We start from the raw sequence: 20,332 nt of genomic DNA on the forward strand, positions 1-20,332 counted from the left end.
CTCTCCTCCTTATAAAATCTAGGGCTGGAGACTCCTATGGTCAGTGGCGCTCTTTTTACGTGTGTGAGCCTGTTTCTAATTGTACTGCTTTCAAAAACACAAAAAGTCACTAAACTGTCTTGTGAGGTCTGATGTGACCCAGGTAGGGCTTTAAATAGAGAAGGTTGAAAAGACCTCCTCGCCCAGTAAAGTCTGGGTCAGCTATGGGGACGATCGGCAGATTCACAGATTTCGAGTTATTTTGATATAAACTGGACTAATCTGTCCAGCCTTAATTCCAAAGCCAACCAAGAATCTCAAGCAGTGCATGTATAAAAGGCCCACGATGCTGAAAAATGGTGACTCAAAGCTACTGAGCAATTTACTACCCAATAGAAAAGCAAAACACTGTGATGGGTTGGTTTACCTGAACCAATCAGGTTTACCAATGGACATGTTTACCCATGATGATGGCTCTTTGAGGATAGCTGGAGTTGTGACTCATTGAAAAATACGGAAAGGCAACAGGACATGGCAACCGAACTTCTGGATGATGTGAAAACCTTCAAATGTTTAAACTGGATCTTCGTTAGCAAGATGATCTAAACAATCTCTGACACTGCACATTATGACCCTGTTAAACAAATAAGGATTGTGGCAAAAAGAGATTAAAGGGAAATAGGTAAAATGTGGGCCCTCAAGTATCAGGTGGTGGTCAGCAGAGAGTTGATGTATCTCGACTGGACAACAGCAACCAAGAAGTACATAGGGATATTTACTACTAATGTTCAGAACACCTTTACATCAGAGCTTTGTCCATTTACACCTGTACATTTCACAGAGATGTCCAGCCAGCTAAACAAGGGGTCGGGGGGGCATTTGATAAATACAAGAACAGAAGTTGCCTAAAAGAATTGGACTTGTCTCTCAAGGGGAGTGTTATGTCCTTAGAATTTTGCCAAAAGTAATGCAGGGTGCAAACATACAACAGTAGGCGTCAATAGCAGTTTTGAAATGGATTATTATCCTTGAGAAAACAGTGGCAGTCCTAAGAGCCCTATCTGCCTTTGAACTCTGGTTGTAGTGCAGCCGCAGCTTTTTTGCATAATAATCTACAGATTTTAGCAAAAAAAAGTTTCTATCTCACACAGATCAAAAGTTACTAAAAACAGTGGAACACCTTCACAAAGTTTAGCTGATAATCTTTCAGTTGATTATTTCTGTATTTGGTTGCTATACTGGTACTACTGGGATGAAATCTTTGCCCAGACAGTATTACCATGTGTAATACTTTTTTTTAATAATGACGCTTATGCTGCATAGTTTGACTTTCATGCCACATGTTAGTCACCTCTGTTGCATAATTTGGTGCTCCAATGCAGCATAATTCCAGTGGCCCTGGTCATATTCATCCTTTTTACTCACAGCACATAATGCTGCCATAGAACCAACCACTAAGGGTCACCACATACCCAAGCCAAAGTGCAGAACCTCCAGCTCAGGAAATGCTTACCTTCAAGGCAAATCTTTCCTGGCGGTCATAAATTCTATTCTCCCTTGCATATCTGGGCCACTTTAATATAGCACTACTGGGGGGCTGCAGCACCTTATGCATCCCCACACATCACATTTGTTCAATAGTGGTGGTGCTTAGGGCACCACAATGAGAAAATATATACAAAACAGAGCACTGGTGTCTTTGTGAATCATGCTCATTTTATGAGAGTCTTTTTGCAGCCTTGCACTGCATTTTTACTTTTATGATGGGTGCCCCAGTCCCATCCGAGACACCCACAGACCTCATTATTTTTTGGGGGCAGCAGGGAGATTCCTGAGGTCCCAGTGACCCAGTCGACTCCCCAGTATTAGCTGCCATGCTATACAGGAGCCTGTATTCTCCATGTGATTTCCACGGCAGTGGGAGCAGCACTGCGTTTGTTAAACAGCTCCCGCCGCTTCTTGGTGCCAGGCCTCCTATACTTTGTTTCAGTCTTGGGGCATGAGGACCCAGGGGCATCGTTACATCAGGCTTCAGGAGATGGGTTGCCTCGGGATGAAGTTTAACTTGTTAAGGGTAGGGGATTGGGCTTAGCGCCAGACACTCTCTGCAAAAAAAGAAATATCAAAGTCATACCAACCCTCAGACACCGACCCAGCCTCTGGGGACTTTCTTGAAGGTATGGAAGAGCACCACACTTGTTTTCACTGTTTGTGGGTGTTTAATGGGCAAAATGTCAAAGGTGCATAACTCGGGCCTCAGTCGACCAATTTTCGTGATCTTTGGCTTGTTTTACATCTATGTCATCTAAGATGTAATTTGAGATGTCATCAGTGATGTCATAAATGATGTCATAGAACATATCATGAGTAATGTAATATTTGAGGTAACACGCAGTACATGGGGGACGCAAGTTGTAAACTTCCGTGTTGTTTTTTTAGTTCACAATGTTAAAGTTGTCCCAGACAAATTAACCTAACTATATCGTATATACATATCTTCCTTTACCACAGTTATTTTTGTTGGACTGAAGTCTTCACTAAATGCCAAGTTTGTCAATGCCTGACCGAGTTAAAACTAGATTGATGTTTTTGTCCACAAATATCTGGATAGTGTATCAGACCACCCTGCCAAAGTCCACCTTCAGTCAAAGCCCTTTGGAGGGCTTCAACTCACTGCTGAATGTCCAATCAGTTTAAACGAGTGGCTGAACCCTGGCTTGGCACTCTCTGAACAATCACAGATGGAGGAATTAGTGGTATCCCTCAGGGTCCCCTTTGGCTTAAAATTGGCACCACCTGTCACACTCTCTGTGAATTCTGGCCAAGATGATGCTCACACAATGTTCCATACTCTGGTGCTGGGGCTGCCACTTCGGCTCCCAAATCCAGACATGGAGAGTTATGTCAGAAAAAGACCGGCAGATTGATCCAGGAGATGCCAACTCCTACCCGGAAGTATTCTTTTCACTGAAAATGGCAAACAGGTTCTCATGCAAAGAAAGGAGATGAGGCTGTCAAATACTTGGAGAATGAGCATTAGACCTGGAATTGTAGAAGGCATTGGCTCAAGGTCATTGGAGCATTTTACTTGCCTCCTTAAAATCCAGCGAGAAATGGTCTTTAATCTCCTGGTTCAAAGGAGAGTAAAATTCATTTGTAACCAGAAAGGTTTCACTCACATAATCTTCACTCAAGCTGTCAAAGTCTTGAGGGAAGAGAAGGTAGCATTGGGGGATTCAAACACATCAAACAACAGATACTTACACTATCACAGAGCCAGGTGGTGTAACATTAGCCCCCGTGGTGTGGTGGGTCCCCAAACTCGAGGGGCCCACCTCTGCACAATACACTGTGCACAGGGGGTGGGCCTGAGAGCTCCTCACTGAGTCTGGAGGAGTTCCCTCCAGGTACTGTGCAGGGGTTCCCCTCAAGTTTTTTATATGTCACTAACGGGGGTGGAGGGGTCATATTCATCATTGATGCAGCAAGACAACATTCTGCGCTGCTCAAGTGGAGAGGACAGAATTCACAATTTGTACCAAGATATGGCGCCTCCCTGCTCTCTCCCTTCACTGACACACTATGTGCTGCCTATCACCAACGCAGGCACTGTTGTGCCATGATGCCTGGATGCCTGCATTGCACCAGGACACCTTCCTGAACAAGAAACCACCCTTAGAGGCCTTTTACTCTTTGTATGTGTGCTGCGGAATGCAGCACACTTAGAAAGAGGAAACACAAAGGAGAAGGCAAGGCATGCAATTCTGAAGCATTTTCAGATTTACTAGTCTTGGTAAACTTGGGAATGTGCCAAGAAGCATCAGTAAATGCATGGGAACACCCATGCGCCACCTATGGAATGCCTTTCCAGTGTAGGCTTGCACTGCCTCGCGTTCCTTCAAATTTAGCGAGTGTCAGGGCTCTGCAAGGTAGCTTTGCATGGCTTACTAAATCTGACTTAAGGGGTGCAGGCAAGCCCCTGATCAATCTGGGCTCCAATGTACAAAACAACACCCTTAGAAAGACTTGATAAATGATAATTGCGCAACACATAACAAGGTCTGCCTCCCAGAGCCTCCACTGCACTGTGGGATGTGGGGGTGCCGAAGAGGTAACTTAGGAGGAACCAGTGCCTCTGTCAAAGGAAGAAGGGTGCTCTCACCTGCCCAAAACTGCCTACAGAACACAAGAAAAAGACTCAAGGAAAGGAGGACCAGACGGGATACTCACAGTGTGTACAGTCGTTTGCACTTTTTGCAAACTTCTCTTTAAATGGGCTGGATGACTCAGCGAATAAGCTTTAAGTGGATTCTTTGAAAAGTCAATATGGATTGAAAAGTCAATATTGATAAATTGATTAGAAACCTCGTGAGCAAATATAACAAACAAAGCCCGGCGCTTCCTCCATTGCTGGGTCTTGCAACATTCGGTAATAAAAAATAAAGTCTATGTATAAAACGAGATCAAGCTGTTCTGCTGGGACTGCATTCCTAAGCCTTAGTGAAGCTCTGTGATTGGCTCAGCCGGACTGGGCGTGCCTCACCTCTTGACCTATGGCTGATGGTAAACTCAGGTTACGGTACTTTGCAGGGACACAATATGTGTTAGACAAGCTTCCCACGTATTCCGAAAGGCACCTGTTCATTTCTACCCTAATTTTTACGTTTTAGTTTGTAACGACAACACGTCATCCTTCATCCGATGTTGTGCACTCTGGTTTGTCATTTAACTACTCTTTTTTTCCAAGGGCGACGCAGCTGATCGATGGCTTAAGTGATGTGAACACATCCAACAGTGCGTGTCCTCTGTCTCAAGGAGCCTTTCGTAGCGGTGTTCTTTATGTCCCCTTAGCTCTCACATCATCACTGGTGCTCTTTATGTCCCCTTAGGTCTGACGTCATCGCAGGAGGCCTCCAGGAAGAAGACATTTAACATCTCAGGGAAAGAGTGACTTGTTAATCCGAAGGATAAAGAGGTGGGCGTGGCTGAGGGAAGACAATGAGAGACAGAGAATGAAAGATAGAGAGCGAGAACAGAAAAATAATAAAGTAAGGAAGAGGCAAAGGAAAAGAGGCGAGGGAGAAAGAAACATACAAAGCAGTATGTAATATACAAAGCATGTAATGGCAAGTTCACTTGTGCACATGCAGCTTTTCTTGGTTATGTCTTGGATGGGAAATTGAAGAGATTCAAAGCAAAAAATGTCAATGACAAAAGCACTCAGTACTGAGTTTTGACAGGACTTCTCTCCCCAGAGTACTTCAAGGCTCCACATTCCTATTTGACCAGCATGGCACGAAGAATCTGAAATATGGTCAGGCTGAGCTTGGTCCAGGAGGTAGCATCAGCAAGGAGCTGGTGTCTGAGGTTGGGAAATGGCCTCTTCATATAAGTAGACCAGGCATATTCTGACTGTGGGATGAAGGGAATTCAAACGCCGTGACATCAGAGCCTTCGTGACCTTCATGAAATTAGAAGGCGGGTCTAACTTGGGGTGGAGTCACAGAGGACTGTCTGACTGTCAGCGAGGGCACTTTTGACAAGGCAGCGACAGCTTGCTTGTCACACAGTATCATTTTTTTCAAAGACTAAGCTCTGGTTGGACACTGACCTATTGGCTTGTTTTGGTTGAATTATTGAGTACTGAGGGCCTGATTACCACTTTGGCGGTCTGACTGCCAGATTACCGTTCTGTCAGAAAGCCTGCTCGAAGACCACCGCTGGACCGTCGTCACCACGAAGATTCCTGCTACCAGCGCCACAGAGGTCAAGTACGCGGCAGCTACAGGATGCTGTACCGCCGCAGTCACTGCCGTATGGATCATGTCAGGCGGGGGACCGTCATGCAAAGTGCGGCGTAAAGGGAGGTAACGTGGTGAAAACTCACCTTTTTTCGGGGTTCCACTGCAGCATGTGTGTGTTCACGTCCCTCCTGTTCTGCTGCCACCTGGCCACCCCAGTTATCCTAGGAATCGAAGGTAGGAGACACCGTCACTACTCCTGTGTATGTATGAGAACAGTCAGTGAACTTGAACATACACCGACACATACATTACACATGTCTACATACACTGTACTACACTTACACAACATATACATGTTTCCTGGTGTACTTACATTTCTTTTCTGCAGCGCCCTTCTACTCAGTTGATACCCCGCACATTGTAATAGGGCGAGGGGACAGCCAGAGCAGCGGGCTTTTTTGGACTGCCGCTTTGGCCATCTGGCGGTCCAACCGCCAAAGTCATAATCAGGACTTAAGTATCTATCCCATCACTACTTCCCTGCGTAAGTCTTGAACTGCTGGACTTTGCTGCCCTTGGGGGCAAGTGCTGAAGGGATCTACTTGCAGCAGGGGCCCCTCCATTAGGGCAGAGGAGTGTCACTGCCCTGCCGCCAATGCCATAGAAGGTGAAAAATGAAATGGTGATAAAGTGAATTTATTACCACTTTATTTTTCCCTTTCAGCAGCCCAAGTCATTTTGGGGGGCTGGGCTACTGCTGCTGACTGGCAGCAGGGGAGTGGTGCTCACTCCACCAGTTTATAGTGCGCATGTCACATTGGCCAGCTGTCTTGCAACAGCCAGCCTGACATGCGCAGTGTGAACCTCTCCACTCAGTTGTTAAAACAGCTTGGTGGAAAGGAGGCACGGGCCCCCAATGCCTGCAGGAGTGTTGGGGCAGCCCACCCCAGCCAATCCTGGTGCTGCTATTATGCTGCTAACATTATAAACAGCATGAGAGCAGCATTCAGATTAGTGTAGAGAACTGCTGCAGCCTGCAGACAAGACCAGCGCTGAGGGACTGAATGAGGAGGACTGTAGGCGAGCCAGTGTATGCAGTTGATGAGTACATTTTTATTTTATTCTTTTTAACCCACTGATGCACAGTAAGACTCGCACTGCCTTCAGCCTCAACTCCAGAGTTCTCAGTTGTAGTTCGTTAAAAACTATGTTTATAACAAGCCATGACTGACAGCTTTGGCGTTGACCAAGCAAAGCTGGTCAGTGACTGCCCCCATATATATTAGGGAGCCCTCCGCCACTGTGTACTTGGTGCTGATTTCTGGACTCAAAAGTAAGGTGAAGCTCCAGGACATTGCAGCAAAAGTCTCTGATTGTCACAAACTGAGCCCAGTAATCCATGACTGCCATTGGTCTCTTGAAAAAGTTCTTTGACCCCTTCTCCCATCCCCTTATTAGGTCTTACCTTTATACAGGGCCAATGCAATTGAGTGATTCTGCAATGATTTCCACAGAATAATGGATTTGCTGCATGTTCCAAATAATTAATTATTTGCTGCATAATGTGCAGATTTGAACAACAAATTGTTTTTCTAGCTCAAAGGATTCAATGTGGTAGGCTCTTGTCAAAAGTTGGCTGGTCTGCTTTCAGTTGCTTATTGCTATATTTGATTGTTAAACTGGTACTAATGAGGTGAAATCTTTGCTCAAGCAGTATTACCCTGAGAGAAAACAACAAAATAACAAAGTAATACTATTACAAAATGTGTCACATTATGTGGCATAATTTGCCTTTACTTGCCATATATTTTATTCAACCTTGCGACATAATTTGTTCCTCTTATGCTGCTTAATTCCAGTGACCCTGACTATAGAAAGTTTATAAAGTGGGCTTAAAGTCAGCAACTTGCTCGTGTCTGTCTCACTGGAAGGGGCGGCCCCTCCGCTACGGCAGAGGAGCGTCGCCCCAATACAAATAAGCCAGCAGAAAAATAAAATGATAATACAGTATTATCATTTTATTTTTCTGCTGTGTAAGGGTGGGGTGGGTGGAGTCCAGCATCCTCTGTGTCAGGAGGGAGGCAGAGTAGTGATGCACTCTAAGTGCACATGTCAGTTTTGCCGGCCGTCTGGGGCCAGCCAAACTGACATGCGCACTTAGAACTTTCCACCCAGCTGTGATGGAGAGCCGGGTGGAGACCAAGTGCAGTCTCCCACTCCCTCCATGAGTGGCATTTCAGACTGCTCAGGCCAATCCCAGGGCTCCTCTCATGCTGTGTAACAGCATGAGAGGAGCATCTGGATTGGGTAGGGACGGGGGAAAAGGAAAGGAAGCACTGAGGCGGGAGCGGCAGAGTTGAGGCAGCAACAGAGGCAAGGCGGAAGGTAAGGACATTTTTAAAATATTTATTACCCCTCTGCACGTGCTGCGAGCTGCCCCACCTGCCCAGCCTGGTAGCATCCACCACTACTCACTGGCCCCTGAGGGTGATGACAAAACTCACACATTGAGTGATAAGAGCAGGCAGGGTGCTTCCTGGTGTCATTTCCAATTGTACTGTGTGATGGCCCAGTAATAAGGAGCGACACAGCAGAAAGGGTTAGAGCGCCTGCACTGAAACAGGACAAACTTTCATTATTAAGAAAACAGGACGCTCACTGAAAGGGAGTGCATAAATATACATAATATACCACATTCCCGGCCACGCAATGTTTCATGATGTATAGACTGGACCAAATGAACGCTTGAAGAACCCTTTATTCACAGAGCCAGATGTAACGTGACTCTCCCTTCACCAGCCGCAACCATAACTGACAAAAAATATCCCAACAGTCATATTGGAACACCCCCATAACCTCTTGGTTTGATGTCTGGTTTAAATAGTTGAACACATCCAGCCAACTTCTGCTCATATAATACTTTCGGAATCAAAGTTATCTTAGCTCCAGAGTCAAAAAGCATCTTGACCACACATCCATTCACTTTGACTTGTTCCAAAGGTCCATTTGAAGAAAACCCTTTTACTTGAAAAATATAATTCTCCTCTGAGTCCTCTTCATTTTCACACAGATCTATTGCTTGCACCTTCTTCAAATCTTTCACAGATCTGCAACATTTCATAAAATGACCTTTCCTTCCACAGGATTTACAAATAGCTTTCCATCCAGGGCATCCTTTATTATTTGCAAAGTGACCTTCGTTGCCACATCTAAAACATTTTCCTTGCAAGAACCTCAAGTTGGCTTTATTAGATCAGTCCCTTTGTTACTAGATTTAGACTTTTGTACAATTTGTACAAAATCTCCTTTCTTACTCTCAAGACTATTAGTGGCAATAGGCGTTTCCTTTTTTAAAACCTCAGTAAAAGCTTTCGAATGTTCAAAGCTCTTTGCAGCAATTAACACCTCTTGCAAGGATGGATTATCCTTGTGCCACATGCCCTCCAAGGCTTTCCCAGTACTACTTCCCAGCATTAACTGATCTCTTAATCTTTCCTCCAAGGATGCTCCAAAATTACATGTGGAGGCCAATTTGCGCGTCTCTGTAATATACTGTTCAACTGATTCTCCTGAGCGTTGTATACGTCGACCAAAATGAAACCTTTCGAGTACTTTACTAACTTTTAGAAGATAGTTTGAGTCCAACTTCTTTATGCAAATTCCAAACTCATTCAAGCTTGTGTCTTCTTGATCTGGAAGATCTGGAAGATGATCAAATATTTTCTGTCCTTCTGATCCCAAACAATGCATTAAAAGAGAGGTTTTAATTTCTGCACTTAATGATGTTCCACAAACCCTAGCATAATGTGAAAAAACCTTCTTCCACTTCACCCAGGGAATGGGTGGTTCTCCTGGAGAAAACAAAAAGAATGCTGGCGCTGGTACATTCGGCATCTTGAGAGAAAAAAACAAAACAATAAAATAGAAATTTATATATGTTATTATTATTATTATTATTATTTCTTAATACTCCCTTTTCAAGCTAAAAGAGGTTTTACACCCCCAAGATGCCTCCTGAAATTGTCTAGATTGGAACACAAGTGTAAATGAGTCCATCCAATATGGCCGTCAAACATCCAGAAAAGCACTTGGAGCCAACGTACTAACTACTTAATAGCACATTAGTACAGTCCTTTGTTGATTTTAACACTCAGCGCTGCACCCCGAAGAGCATGCTCTGTGAGACCAGCATAAGGAGCGCACTCGGGAGCAGGAAAGGAAGCACAGAGGCTGGAGCGGCAGAGGCAGCGGCAGAGGCAAGGCGGAAGGTAAGGAATTTTTTTTTATATATATATTTTTTAATTTATTTATTTATTCATTTTGTTACATAACAATGAACATACAACAGAAGCCAGCAAAGACAGTCCCGCAGAACATTCGTACATAGATGACAAAAATTAGTCCCATCCTGGTTCATGGGCTCGGTCCAGAAACCGAAAATAGCAGCAGAGAACACAACCAATGCACAGCTTGGAGATATCCCCAACCCATTAGAAGAGCCCGATCTGCTGCAGTATAACATTTCAAAACATAAATCCAGGGACGAGCGTCTAGGAACATAGCATCTTAGGGACTAGAAGCTAGTACAGAAGCAACAGAGTCAAAGAGTGTAAGAGAGAAGGCAGACATAGAAGAGACACGGAGCACACCACAGCCAACCATTTTTATACCTTGGTCACACCACAGGAGAAGAGCAATGGAGACAGTAGTCATTCAATGCGTGGGCGTTCATATGATTCAAATGCAGCCACATTATAAGGACTCCAGAAAGGAGCGCAGCGGAGCCCAGATATCCCTAGGTCGAGACCCCTCGGGAGCTAACTCCCAGAAAATCATCAATTGTTCTTGGCAAAAGGAGGCGTCACGCAGCCAATCGGAGCAGCGAGGGGCCCGACCCTGACCCCAGCACATTGCAACCCTGCAACATTCTTTAAATATTTATTACCCCCCCTGCTCATCCTGCGAGCTGCCCCACCTGCCCTGCCTGGTAGAATCCACCACTACTCACTGGCCCCTGAAGCTGATGACAAAACTCACACATTGAGTGATAAGAGCAGGCAGGGTGCTTCCTGGTGTCATTTCCAATTGTACTGTGTGATGGCCCAGTAATAAGGAGCGACACAGCAGAAAGGGTTAGAGCATCTGCACTGAAACAGGACAAACTTTCATTATTAAGAAAACAGGACGCTCACTGAAAGGGAATGCATAAATATACATAATATACCAAATTTCCGGCCACGCAATGTGTCATGATTTATAGACTGGACCAAATGAACGCTTGAAGAACCCTTTATTCACAGAGCCATATGTAACGTGACTCTCCCTTCACCAGCTGCAACCATAACTGACAAAGAGCCATACAGTAACAAGGTTCTAATAGAACTAAGGTGATAGAACATTCCCTGCTTTTAAAGGTATATACATATGCATGTAACCACATTACTACACATCCCCTCCCTTTCTACTTAAACATCTAAGAAGGCATAAAAAAAGCCTGTTAAATGAATTCAAACATAAGCAAGACATAGAAATGAAAGGCTCAATAACTCTACACGTAATCCTCCAAATAGTGAGGAGGTCTGCGGTCCTGGGATTTTGTGTCTCTCTCATGCTACGGGAGGATTGGCATCATGTTGGCCATGCTCAATCGCATCCCCTCCACCATTACCCATGTGGCTTCTCCCACCCGCTTCTAAATTCCTCACCAGTTCTTCATCATCCATCAACATATACCTGTTGAGTCCTTCTTGAGACTCAGGTTTGTTACCAGTCCCCCCTCTCTGGTATGGAGACACTTTGCGTTTATTCCACATGTTGCCATTCACCAACTCCTGATAACTATCAAACATTTACTTAACCTGGAATAGACCCCTAAACTTGGACCATCCTTTGCTCACTCTTCCATGCTTTAATTTTACCCAGTCCCCAGCTCTTATCACACCTCTTTTTTCTCCGCATTAGAAGGCCTTTCCTCAGTTTATGCTTTTCTTGTGTTTTTTATGGGTCAACCACACTGGAGTCAACTTAGAGCCTGGCTTTGTCCCTCACAATTTTTCAAATGGAGAAATACTGGTCACACCATGTGCTGTGATGCGATGAGCCCAAATCATGTCATTCACCATCACCTTAACAATTCTTCTGCTTTGACTGGCCATAGATATGGCACTCTTCACTAAGCGGTTAGCCCGTTTTGCATGCCATTTGCCTGTGGAATGTCCAGTGAGGTGGATGGTGTTTTATACCACAGATTTCTAGGAAAGACTTCATTTCATGTGATGTGAGTAGTGTCCCATTATCTGTAATCAATATATGAGGAAAGCCTTCTTTCAAAAACATTTGCTTGAACGTTTCAATGGTACTTCTCGTGGTCATCCCAACCCATCGCCAAAAATGTTGTGATAGGTAGACTGGACCAAATGAACACTTGAAGAACTCTTTATTCACATAGCCAGATGTAATGCGATTCTCCCTTTGCCAGCCCCAACCGTAACTGACCATAACTGACAAAGAAAGAGCAATAGAGTAACAAGGTTTAGTAGAACTAAGGTGATAGCACATCCTACAAGCTTAGAGGTATACACATATGCATGTAACCACATTACTACATAGTGATTACCTCAGTGCCCAAGACTTACCTTTGCTGTCTGAGATTGGGCCCGTAAGTCACTGTTAAACCTGTGTTTGCTGAACATTGTTTTCCTCCATACAATAACATTGAGAAGAACTCTGAAATTGCTGTAAGTGTTGATTGCTGAAACTGTAAAGTATTTATGCTTAAAAGTCTAATTGCCTGATTACGAAGTTCTTGGGTTTGAAACATATGTAAAAAGAATTGTTATTTTTCTAAATTGGTCTCGGATTTAGTCTTTGAGTGTGTTTCTCATTTATTGCCTCTGTGAGTACAACAAATGCTTAGCACTACCCTCTGATAAGTTATGTTATGTTATGTTATAATGGTTTATATAGCGCCTAAACTGTCCAGAGGCCTCGTAGAGCTTGTAATGCCATGGCAGAGATGTACTGTTTATGTTCATACAGGAGTTTAGATTTTAAATAGCCAAGTCTTCAGATCCTTCCTAAAAGACATCTCTTGTGGATTTGATCTTATCTTGAAAGGGAGGTAGTTCCAGAGCAAGGCACCTTGATATGCTAGTGATCTTCCTCCCCATCTTGCTTTCCTCGCTATTGGTACTATGGCCAGGTTAGCTGAGGAGGATCTGAGTGTCCTGGCTGGAATGTAGACCTGTGCCAATGTTTTAAGCATTTCAGGGCCATTATCAAATATGGCTCTATGAAAGTGACAGAGGGTCTTGAACTGAATCCTTTCCTCCACAGGGAGCCAGTGTAGGGCTGCGATCCCTGTCCATATCGAGAGTTGTCTAGGAGTTTTTAACAGCAGACGAGCTGCTGCGTTTTGTACCCATTGCAGTCTTTGAATCACATATCTCGGAGAGCCTATAAACAAGGCATTGCCATAGTCAATCCGAGAGCCTATCAGTGCCTGGATAACCAGTCTTCTGGCAAAAAACGGTAGAATAGTTAAAACCTTCCTCAGGGTCCTAAGCAGGGCGAATGCAGTTCCTGCTATTCTATTAGCATGTTGGGCCATTGAGAGAAGAGGGTCCAGCCATACACCCAGGCTTTTAATGAGACATTTTGGGGGTGGGAGGGTGGGCAACCCTCTCAATAGGCTAGAATTAACTAAGGGCATTTTATTTCCAAAAAACATAACCTCAGTTTTATCGTCGTTGAGCTTCAGTTTACTTCCAGACATCCAAGTCGCAACTGCTTCCAGACAAGGACCTAGTGCCGTACCCATGTCTGGGTGGGTATTGGAAAAAGAGACGACCAGCTGCGTATTGTCTGCATAAGATACCAGGTTCAGTCCAAATGGCTCAACTATTCCTGCTAGTGGCCGCATGTAGACGTTAAAAAGTAGCGGACTCAGGGCCGACCCCTGAGGGACACCACAATTACTGAAAGTGCGCCTAGAGGTATATGTTCTATCGAGTACCTGAAAGGACCTCCCTGTATAAATGAAAGGATCCATTCTAGTGCAGCTCCGGCAATTCCACATCCCCGCAATCTGTCTTTGAGGATATTTAAATCAACTGTGTCGAATGCCGCACTTAAGTCCAGGAGGATGATCGCGGTTTCAAGACCTTTATCCATCCTCTTCCTTGCTTCTTCTGTAATAGCAATCAGTGCGGTTTCTGTACCATGTTTAGGCCTAAAACCCATCTGGGTAGGATGTATCTGTTTTTTTTCTTCCAGAAGCATAGACAGCTGAGAATGTACATGCTTCTCCGCAAGTTTGGCTATTAGAGGCAGCAATTAAATCGGTCTATAGTTGCCCAGTATCTTAGAATCCAGATTAGTTTTTTTTAAGAGCGGCTTGACAATAGCCTGTTTCCAGTGGTCTGGTAAGCCTAACTCTATGCCAACACTACCACAAAACAGAGCATTTGACCTATCTATTTTTGCCTCTGCAAACCAATGGAGGATCCACTGGACTCTCTGCACAGTGTACTCCATTTTAGTGCACTATATAGAGAGCCAGCTTCCTATTGGGAGGGCAAGGGTATGTAACAACTATACACCAAGGAGTCCACACACACTGGTTGCCTGACTCAGCCAGCTTTAGCAGTGTAAGCATGGGGATGTTGTGTGGCTTACATGGCATATGCACAGGCCATGGACCGGCCCAGTGCAAGCCTCTTCCAGGGCCTAGAAGGGCACAGTGAAATAGTAAGTGATATTCCAGGGATTCCAGTGGTGCTTTGAAAGTTCATCCATATCATTGGCGTGGTGCTGTAATGTGGTCAGGAGTAAAATGGCAGCATGGAAAGGGACAGCCAGAGGGTACACTGATGCACATGCACACTGCACCCATGTATCCCACATGTGTGGGCTCCAATAAGTGGTCCGCTGTTACGCAAGGTTCCTGCTCTCAGAGTAATGGATGTGGCTTATTGACCGTGAAAGTTTCCCTTGTAGTAGACCCAGTACCTCTATCCTCATATACTCAGTGCTGTACTGTTCCATCTAAATGTAGGTTTTGTGCACTATGGGCCAGATGTAGCAAAGTTTTTGCACGCCGCATACAGCGAATTTCGCTGTTTGCGACATGCAAAAACCACATCGCGATGCCCAATCCCTGTTTTGCGAGTCAGTAACCTGGTTTGCGACTCGCAGTTGACTCGCAAAACGGGACTGCGAGTCGCAATTAGGAAGGGGTGTTCCCCTTCCTAATTGCGAGGCGCAGCGCGATGCTGCATTGCTTTGTGACCGCGAATGCGGTCGCAAAGCAATCGCAGTTACCACCAGTGTCACACTGGTGGTAACCCATTCGCTGAAGCCAAGTCCCAGGATGTCTGCCGAAGCTTCCTGATTGAAGTGATGGTAGCCAATCAGAGCTCTGCGTTTCTCTGCATGAGTTCCTTATTCTTTGCAAAGTTGTTGGGGAGGATCCACAGCCCTAGATATACAAATTTGGAATTCCTTACATTTCTCAATAACTACTGAAGAGATTTACACCAAATAACAAAAAGCACAATCTGCTGTACAAAATATAACTTTCTTCCAAATTTGAGGTAGTTCCATCCAGCTGTGGTCATGTTCAAAACTCCTATCGGAATTAACAAGAGAAACACACTTTTGAAACTATTACTCCCACACACAGGGAGCTGCATTTTCAGCAGCTTTCTACATGAGTGAGCAATGCTGGTGCCTGCAGGAGGCAGGTAGCTGGCTTGGTCATCGGGGCATTGAGGCTCCCCTTGTGGTCCCTTCTATGGCAAAAAACCAAGAGCTTACTTCTGCAAAGTACAAATCATCCAAGTGTGCTTTCTCTGCAGTTCCACCTTGTAAAGTTATCTGATGGCTATGCTTGAGGAACAATCACATTGGCACAGTAATAGACACACAAGGAAACTGGAGACAATACCTCAGCCTCCTTTAGGCAGCTGTAGTGTAGGAGATGCACTTTTACCCAACGAGATAGCACTTACTAATTAGCTAGTAGAAAGTACTTCAGTTGGGTAGACATTCTGCTGAAAACGCTGGCCTCTTCTTTGAAAAATAATCAGGGTAGGATTCATTCTGGCACAAGGCTAATTTCACAGAAAATAAACCTCAACGGGAAGCATTTACAGATGAGAACAAAGCAAGTGCCCAAGTTGAAACTCCACTTCTGTGAAGTACTAATTGTCCGAACTTCGTGTAAAATTAGAAGGAAGTGTTTGCATCCTTACTTTTTTTGCATAATATCTCATGTAGTGACTGTGAAGTGTGGGTTATTTCTTGTCATCTGCTGCTGAGGTTAGATATGATGTTATCCCTTTTCCAAGGAAGATGGACAGCTTACTAAAAGTACCCCTTAAACGCATTTCCCACCGATTTTGGAGATGCGTACTTGGTGAGCAGAAATATCATCACATATCCACGAAACGTCATTTGGCTGATTTACTAATGAGGTGACCCTTACACAAAGCCAATAGGTATGCCTTATATATATTGATGTGGTGACCTTAAACACAAAACCAATAGGCCTGCCTTTTATAAATTGACGTGGTAACCTGTTGAAAAAGCGAATAGGCCTGCCTTTCATATTTTGATGTAGTGACCCCTAGACAAAGCCAGTAGGCCTGCCTTATTTAAAATGACACCCCCTTACATTGTGATGTTGCATAGGAGAGGGCACAGTTATTATGGGGTCATAACCCACTAGGGGTCAAGTGTGATTTGAGGGTGTCACCAAAGGTATTTCCATCTACTAGTACTTGTTTGTAATTTATCGTGTATAATTGGGTATTTTATTCTCAGTAAGGAGGCAATTGTGGACTCATTACTTGTCATAGGATCTTACTTTACATTAAAAAAAGCCCTTAAGAATGTACTGAAAAAGCAAAGGTTAAAGTGATGATGTCATTGAACATGTCATGAGTGAGGAAATATGTTTGGCGATAAGCAGAGGGAGTCCCCGCACAAGTTATAGTTAGCTCAGTGAACTATAAATGGTGAATTTGAGTATTCATTTTAGATTAAACTGCTATGTTTTAACTTGTATTACCTCTTCGTCCTTCCCTGGCTTGAAGCCATTACTACTGAGGCCCACCCACCTCTCCCAGATAGCAATCCCATGCCACCCAGAGGAGAAAAACTTCTCCCTACCACCACTCCTCCAGTCTTTCTTCTTCTCTTCTCAGGCTTGTCAGTGATGATGGGCCTCTATGGCCGACACAGCGTTTGGTTAGAATGTATGTCGGCTCCTGGTGGTACGTGGTGGGGCCCGTTGCAAGCAGGAGGATGATCCGTGCTGCCCAAATATTCTTCTGCTGAGCAACGAACATCCTCAGCAGTGTGGTATGCCTTGAAGGTGTTAGGCAGATCTACGGCAGCTGGGGCACTGCTTCTGGGTTATCTGAGGTGGTTACCCTGGAATAGTGATAGGACGCTTACTGCAGAGAGCAGAGCTTTCCGGGCAAAAAACAGTGGTAGTAAGGTCCAGTTTGGGACACAGTTTTATTACAATTTACAGCATGGTGTTATTTTGAGGTGTTTGGAGAATTATGGATTTCTCTCCAGTTGGTGGCATCTCCCTAGAGACAGGCCTATTGGATGAGGCTTAGTCCGAGTGGGGGTTTATTAAAGGCCTTAGGCTGACTTCTGATGATTCACAAAGTAGGGGAAGAGAGACGCAAAAAGGAAGCATGTGATTTATTCTTCTTCTGATGATGATGATGATGAAGGCCTGATTTGAGCTAAGGTGCCAGCTGGTACTAGGGGTCTATCTTGATCCTTGCCACCCTTGCTGGTTCAGTCAGAGGTGCAGGATATTATTGAGGCAGCGGTGGCAAGAACTTGGCTTCTGCTAACAATAAGAAAAGTAGCAGGCCTTCTCACACTCTGAAACCCAGGAAGTCTTCATCTTTGGATTCTGATAGACCCTCTACATCTGCAGGAAAATATCTCAGGAGAGAAGAGATGTGGGACAGCCTGTCTCGTGTATCCCAAAATGTGGGTTTTCCTCCTTTTCGAATGGATAATGAGGAGCAGACCTTATTTCCACAATATGTTGTCTTGTGCCATGGCAATGCCTTTTCATGGCACTATTAAAGACATGGTTATGTCAGAGTGGAAGGAGATGGATAAGGTGTCAGTTCCACGTTTCCTGCAGAAACCTGTGGAAGGTAATGATGCTCTCCCACACAATATCAAAGTGGATTGCATTTTGACAACTCTCTCTGGCAAAATGACTAATTATTCTGAAGACTGTTCCCATACAGATTCTTCTGATAAGAAAACAGATGCTGGCATGAAGAACGTATTTGCTGCAATGAATTTGGCACTTAAAGCTAGTTTGTATGCAGCATATACCGCATAGTCTGTTATTAAAGACTTTGATCAGCTGGGAATGGCCATTCAGGAGGGTTACGAGTATTCAGGCCCATATTTATACTTTTTTAGCGCCACATTTGCGCTGCTTTTTGACGCAAAAACGGCGCAAACTTACAAAATACAATTGTATTTTGCAAGTTTGCACCACTTTTGCGTCATAAAATGACGCAAATGCGGCGCTAAAAAAGTATAAATATGGGCCTCAGAGTGTTTGGCTGGCATAGCAAAACTCTTGACCCTGCTGGCCAATATCTCATCTAATGTCAAGATGACTGCAATGTCTTCAAGAGTCTTAGTAGTAGCCAGACCTCACCTCTGGATGAGGGAGTAGAAAACAGAAGCAGTGGCAAGGAATGCTTTAATGAAGATTCCATTTCAGGGCAAGATGCTTGTTGAGGAACACTTGGATTCGATGATTCCTAAGGCTTTCAAAAACTGGAATTACACTCTTTCTTACAAGGGAAGGTCAGATTATAAAAGATTTTGGAATAAGAGATCCAGAGAGATCCAGATCATCTCCCCATCATGATTTTAAATCCTACACAGCTCAGAAGCAGAAGTACCAGTCCAGGCAGGTTTCTCCAAAGAAAGATTCCAAGAAGAAGGGTCCAATTCAAAAGAGATCCTGCCAGGAAATCTTCCAGTAACAGGGAAATTACAGCATTTTTTGTAGTCCTGGAGTCAGGATGTTGCAGGCAAATGGGTGCTCGATATAATAAAAAGGGTTATGTAATAGATTTTTGGAAACAACCTCCAAGAACTGGATTAAAGATTACACATCTTCCTGCAACAGGTCCCAAACGCCTAGCTCTGTTACAGGGAGTGGAACTGTTGCTCAAAAAGGGAACAATTGTCCAGGTCCCTCCAGAGGAGAGAGGTGAAGAGGCATATTCAATCATTTTCCTGTTCCAGAAAGTATCAGGAGCATACACACTGGTTCTGTATTTGAAAGGGGTCAATAAATGGATTTGGATGGTTACGCTTCAGGCCATTATCCCTTTAATAAGGACAGGGGAGTGGTTAGCATCCATAGATCTGGGGGATTCTTATCTCATGTGCCCATCAAGAAGTTGCATCAAAGACATTTGGGTTTGCCCTAGAGGATGCTCAATATCAGTTCCAAGTTCCTCCTTTCCGGCTCAAGTTGTTCCCTCAGGGAGTTCACCAAAGTCATAGCACCCTTGGTAGCCCTGCTTCACACCGAAGGGATTTTCGTCCATCCATATCTCGACAACTGGTTGTTTCAGGCTCTGTGGGAGGATTTGCTGTTGTCTCATACAAGCAGGGTTCTGGAGGTTCTTCAAACTCATGGTTTTCTCGTCAGCTGGGAGAAGTCCAATTGAGACCAGTGCAAGATCTAATTTTGATTGGGACTCAATTCCTAACTCCCCAAGGAAAAGTTTTGCTGGCACCTAAGAGGTTTTCGAAGTTTCAGAGGCACGTCAAAGATCTCCCTGTGTACGATCGACCAAAGGTGGAGTTGTGGCTGAGGGTTTAAGGAGATATGGTTTGTAGGGTTTTCTTGTTTTTTTGGGTTTGCTCTCATCTCCAGAAGCTGGGCGCTTGGATTCTCCTCAAGTGGGATCCGAGTTCCTACGACCTGACACATCCTATTCCATTCACCTGGCATGTGAAAAGGAATCTGGCATGCTGATTGGATTCTGACAATTTGTTGCAAGGGGTGCATTCTGCAGCCGATATGGAAAGAGTAAAAAGCATGTTTTCGTGCAGGAAGGTTTCCCTTCCTGTACAGAAGGAATTCTGTCTGTGACGCAGGTGCAAGGGTGCCTGCATTCGCTCTAGGTAGCCCATTGTGCGCCAGCGCAGGGGGAGAGGACAGAAATGTGCTGTATCTTGTATATAAGGTGCATTTCTGCCCTTTCACTGCAGCGCAGGACAGCACAGGCGCAGAGCACAGACGCAGGGAAGCACAACAAGCCACCTTGCTGTGCTGCCCTGCGCCACAGCAAAAGGGCAGAAATGCGCTGCATCTACAAGATATGGCACATTTCTGTCCTCTCCCCTGGCGCTGGTGCGCAATAGGCTGTCTAACACCGACGCATGCACCCATGTACCATGGTGCAAGAATGCCTGCGTCACAGACAGGATTGTTTCTGTGCAGTAAGGGACACCTTTCTGCACAAAAACAATCCATGGAGGTGTTTTCCTTTTTCTATGCCGGGCAGCCGCCACCACTAAAGTTAAAAACC

The 20,332-nt window shown here is 44.6% G+C and overlaps 1 pseudogene; it reads left to right on the plus strand.

Annotated features, from left to right (window-relative positions):
* Positions 1-9,895: 9,895 nt before the first annotated feature.
* Positions 9,896-20,332, plus strand: part of LOC138262471 (cis-aconitate decarboxylase-like) — a 38,131-nt pseudogene continuing 27,694 nt past the window's right edge.

The sequence above is a fragment of the Pleurodeles waltl genome, chromosome 10 (genome assembly GCF_031143425.1).
Source record: "Pleurodeles waltl isolate 20211129_DDA chromosome 10, aPleWal1.hap1.20221129, whole genome shotgun sequence".
Lineage (NCBI taxonomy): Eukaryota > Metazoa > Chordata > Amphibia > Caudata > Salamandridae > Pleurodeles > Pleurodeles waltl.